The sequence below is a fragment of the Corvus brachyrhynchos genome, unplaced genomic scaffold, assembly GCF_000691975.1.
Source record: "Corvus brachyrhynchos isolate BGI_N302 unplaced genomic scaffold, ASM69197v1 scaffold412, whole genome shotgun sequence".
NCBI lineage: Eukaryota > Metazoa > Chordata > Aves > Passeriformes > Corvidae > Corvus > Corvus brachyrhynchos.
Genome location: NW_008236761.1, coordinates 103,508 through 108,006, shown reverse-complemented (window position 1 = coordinate 108,006; position 4,499 = coordinate 103,508).

The following is a 4,499-nucleotide window of genomic DNA, read 5'->3' as shown; positions in this document are numbered from 1 at the left end:
TCCCGGCCGGAGCGCCGCACGGAGCCGCGTATTCCCCGGAGCGCTCCGTGTTCCGTATCCCCTCTGCGGGGCCGTGTCCCGGGCCTGCACCCCGGGGAGCGCAGGTCGGATGAGCCCTGAAGAAGGCAGGGAGGAGGAGAGGTTTAAGGCTTTCCAGAGGGGCCAGGTGGGAAGGGACACGAGAAGCTGAGCTGTCGCTGCGCGGTGGGAACGCTGTGGGTGGATCGGCCAGGGCCTGACCAAAAGTGCGTGGAAGTCCCTGGAAAGGTTCCCACTTTCTCCTGGAGACTTGGAGTCGGGCCCTGAGGGAGCGAACAAGTGCTGCACTTCCCTCTGCTAGGAGGGAAGCCTCGTAGCACCGGTGTGAGGGGAGTCCCTTCGCAGGGAGCACAGGCACCAGAAATCACAGACGTGATCCTTGGGAGGGTGCTGCGTCAGTGCAAAGTGAAGTGACTGGAGGAACTGGGAAAATATCCTTGTTTCCATCAAGATGAGGAAGCAATCTCTGTTCTTTGTTTGTGAAAACTGCACTCTTGTACCTTTTCTACTGCTCCAGGGCATCCCACTGCTGTTAGAAAGTTATTTAGAAGAGCTGCTTCTCTCCTTCCTACGTTATCACAGCGAACACAGCATATTCCTTAAGCTTAAGGAACTGCCTCTAGGGCAGAAAGCAAACCTTACCCGTATTGAACAGAGCAGAACTTCCCAAAAGCCAGTTGAGTGCACTGCAACAAAGTTAATATATAATTAATAGCCAAAATGTGTTGTTATGCATTTTAATGTAGTTCGTGCTGATACAGTTCAAAATGCTGGTCATGGCTCTGTAGAAACTATTTTCCCAGCAACAGAAAAATACAGTTTGTAATTTTGAAAATTGCGTTCGGCTCCACAAGCCTGAAAATTTCTGAGCAAGCAGCCATGAAATTTAAAGACCAGAATTACGTACTTGGATAAGCTACATTTCTCATATTAAATTCCTTTCACATGTAAAAGGCTTTTAAATGCTTGCTGTCTCATTCTTTGGTGGTTTTTTTTGCTTAACTGCTGGTTTGGGATGTTAGTTTTGGAATCACATGGTGGTTCTCCACAATAACATAAAACAAATGTTGAAATTTTCCCTTTCAACTAGCCACTGAGTTAAAAATTATTCCCTTATCTAGGAAAGTTCCTCTCACAAAAGTCTGTTCATTTTTCAAATGATGTTATTTAGATAAGGTTATCCAAGATTAATTTCAGAAGTACAGTTGTCTTCAGTATTCATTGTGCACTGAGCTTTCCAAATAGGTAAAATGATCAGAGAAAAAAAGCTATCTCACCCCAGAGATCAATATTAAACATGACATGCAGACATTTCAGTAAATAAGACGTAGAAAAGAAAAGCAGATTCCAGAGTTCTCACCAGACTGGGAAGTTCCCAGGCCTGAACAAATTCTGCTCACATTTTACTTTTAACATGGAGATCTAATCCAGAATAACAGAAGAGATCAAAATGTTACTGGAACCTTTAAAAAAAAATGTATCCAGAGCATAGGGAGAAGTTTTTAGCTGCTTCAAAAGCAGGTACTGCTTCAAAAGCTGCCAGAGGTGACACGACACCCTGCAGTGCCATCCCCAGGCTGTTTAATACTGTTGAAGAACTACAAGCTCCATAACAGCAGCTTTGAGATGAGTTTGTGCAGTTGCTCATTTCCCTTATTTGCTCCCTCCCTCGGCAGGATCAGCAACTCGATTTTCCTAAACTCTGCTGAATATTTGTGGCCACAAACCTGTCCCGTTTAAAGGAGCAGTGCCCTGCAGCTGCCAAGTGCAATCAGGCCTCTACCCCTAACGCCCAAACTCTTTTCCTCTCTCCTCCTCTGCCCACCATTCTGACAGCTTTCCCGAGTTCCTTCCTAGACTGCTGCCAGGTTCCAACACCTGCCCATGTAATCTCTGTTGTTCCCTTAATGCAAGTGTTAAATCGTGCCAGCAGTTCCACCCTGCTCAGAGCCCATTTGTTCATCACCAGACCTCGCTGTTGGCTTGTAACAACCCAAAGATGCACCCTCGTGGGATCTGTTTGATGTTTTGGAAAGGGGAGCCGGGAGCAGTGTATAGTGAAGGGTTATTATTACTTTATTTATAAGTTTGACTTGTATTTGTGGTCTATATCCTTTCTACTGTCTAGAGCTGCAGGTTCTTGCTCTCATCTGTCCAGCTTTTAACTGTGAGAAAAAAATTTCTTGCTCTATTTTTTTTTTTTTAGAGAGGCATTTCTTCACTGTGCAATAACATTTTGTGGATTGGTATTTGCTAGGGAAGAAAAATGTTCTGAAATAAAGACACCACCAGCAGTTCAAAATCCAGCTCTGTGAGAACAACTCAATCGTGTCTCTTATTGGAAGTAATGTTGATATGATAAAAATCTGGATAATCTATGTTTCTCTAGAAGTTTGGACAAGAAATTCAAAGGTTGGACTTGATGATCTTGCAGGTCTTTTCCAATCTTAATGATTCTATGAATCTATTAGTTTCATTGGTTACTGAAAGCGGAGGTGTGCTCTGAGGTCTGCAGTCCTCTGTGTAATTAATTTTTCAAAGTGGAATCCAAGTATTCTTGCCCAAATTTAAACTGAAAGCTGAAAGTTTTGGAAGAAGAGAGATTTAATCCACAGTCCTTTCCTTAGATCTTCACGAATATAAGAGTGATCCTACAACTAGAGAATTTTCTTCCCCTCATGCCCATTCTTCAAAACACACCTTTTAACTAAAATATATCTTTATCTTCTCAGTGATCACTTGCAGCTTTCACGTTTTGGATCAGGTCCCGTTCCAGGGGGCTGCTGTGAATTTTGCTAGTTCTCCAGTCTCTGGGAACTAAAATCCTGAATACTCTGGGCTCCCAGGAGACTGTCAGAAGGGCTGTTTTTCAGGACATCAGGGCCTCATGACAGCCATTTCCTCACAACTCCTCTATGTTCAAGGACTGGTTCTCAAAACAGGTGAAATAAGAGCTGGCAAAATCAGCAAACTTCTTTACAGTATTTCACACTGTAGGTGTTCTGGTGCCATAGAAAGCTCAGCTGCTGAGGGAGAGCTGGCTTGGCTGGGGATGGTGGCATTTTGAGGGTACCTTCCCCACAGCAGGGATCACTGCTCCTCATCTCCTCTCATCCTCTTGCTCTCCATGCTGGCGGAGGGAAAAGGCCTCAGCTCTCCATCCTATCCCCATGGCTCCTCCCACCTCTTCCCTGTCTGTTGACAAAGTGAACTGACCCCTTATCCATCTGGGAACAAACTCCTTCTCTCTGGCAACACTGAGGAACACTCATTCACCCTTTTTTTATGCTTCTTTCTTTTTCTGTTCTCCTTGCTGCTCTGAGCTCAGGCTTGACCGCACCTCCTTGGCTCACCCACCAGTCAGTCTTCCTTTCTTTACCTGAGTCCCAGCTAGGTTTTCTGGGCAGCTTCCAAGAAATGTGGCTATAACTGAAGATTAAAAATGAAGTAATTGTGATTGCATAACTGGGGTGAGGAATGACTTTCTGGATGTGAACAGAAAGCAGCCGCTGCTTAGGGAGAACCTTTTAATCTCTGTTCTCTGGTGTCAACTTTTCTGTCTTTTCTTCCAAAACAGTTCAGACAGAACTGTGCATCACCTTAACTCCATAGACTTGGTCTCCTGACCCAACCATAGAAACAAGTGGATCTAATGAAAAAGCAAAGTTCACCCAAGAAATATAATCTGCTCCTGTGACCTTTCTGCATTAAAAGTTTCCATTAAGTTCTGTGGCATTCACCCATCCCAGATTCCCCCAGGAAAACGGAAAGCAAACAAACGCTTTGAGCAAATGCTTTGTTTGTAGTAACGTGGCGGGATCAATCACTACCAACCACAATGATGCAGAGGTTTTTTTGTTGGCCTTGTGTTGGCGAGATAAAAGCCTATATAAATTTCCTTGAGTCAGTTCTTTTGACTCACTGTGGCAATTGCAGCGTGTCCTTCAACCAGGATATTTAAAGAAGTGCTAGCAGGAGTGATGCAATAATGCATCTTCTCTATACTGCCTTGTAAAAGTCAAGTGAAAGTGTTCATTGCTTTATTTAAAGAAAAACATTTAATTTTAGAAATATGTTTCATTTCAGTAATATGCGAGTTAAACCTCAAAGTCAGGTTTAAAGTTTCTCCGAGTGAAGAGGGCTCTGGTCTGGGATTTGTTCTGTGGAACAAAGAGGCGTGTGTCAGAACTGAGATTTTAGCTTAGATCATGGTGCTGAGACCCAAGGTTTTGTTTCAGGCCTGTCCCTGCAGCTCTTTTTGCCTTTCTGAGGAAGTTTGACTTATGAAACCACATTTTAGATGTGCTAATATTTTTTTGTTAAATCCTCTGATGAGATTTAGTTATCCTTGTTAGAGAAGTAAAAGCTTTGCTCCTGTCAAGTTCTTACAGATTTTGTGAGACCTTTACAGTTACAGTAAGCTAGGTCTTCATATCCCCAAGAAGGGATGCTGCCCCCAA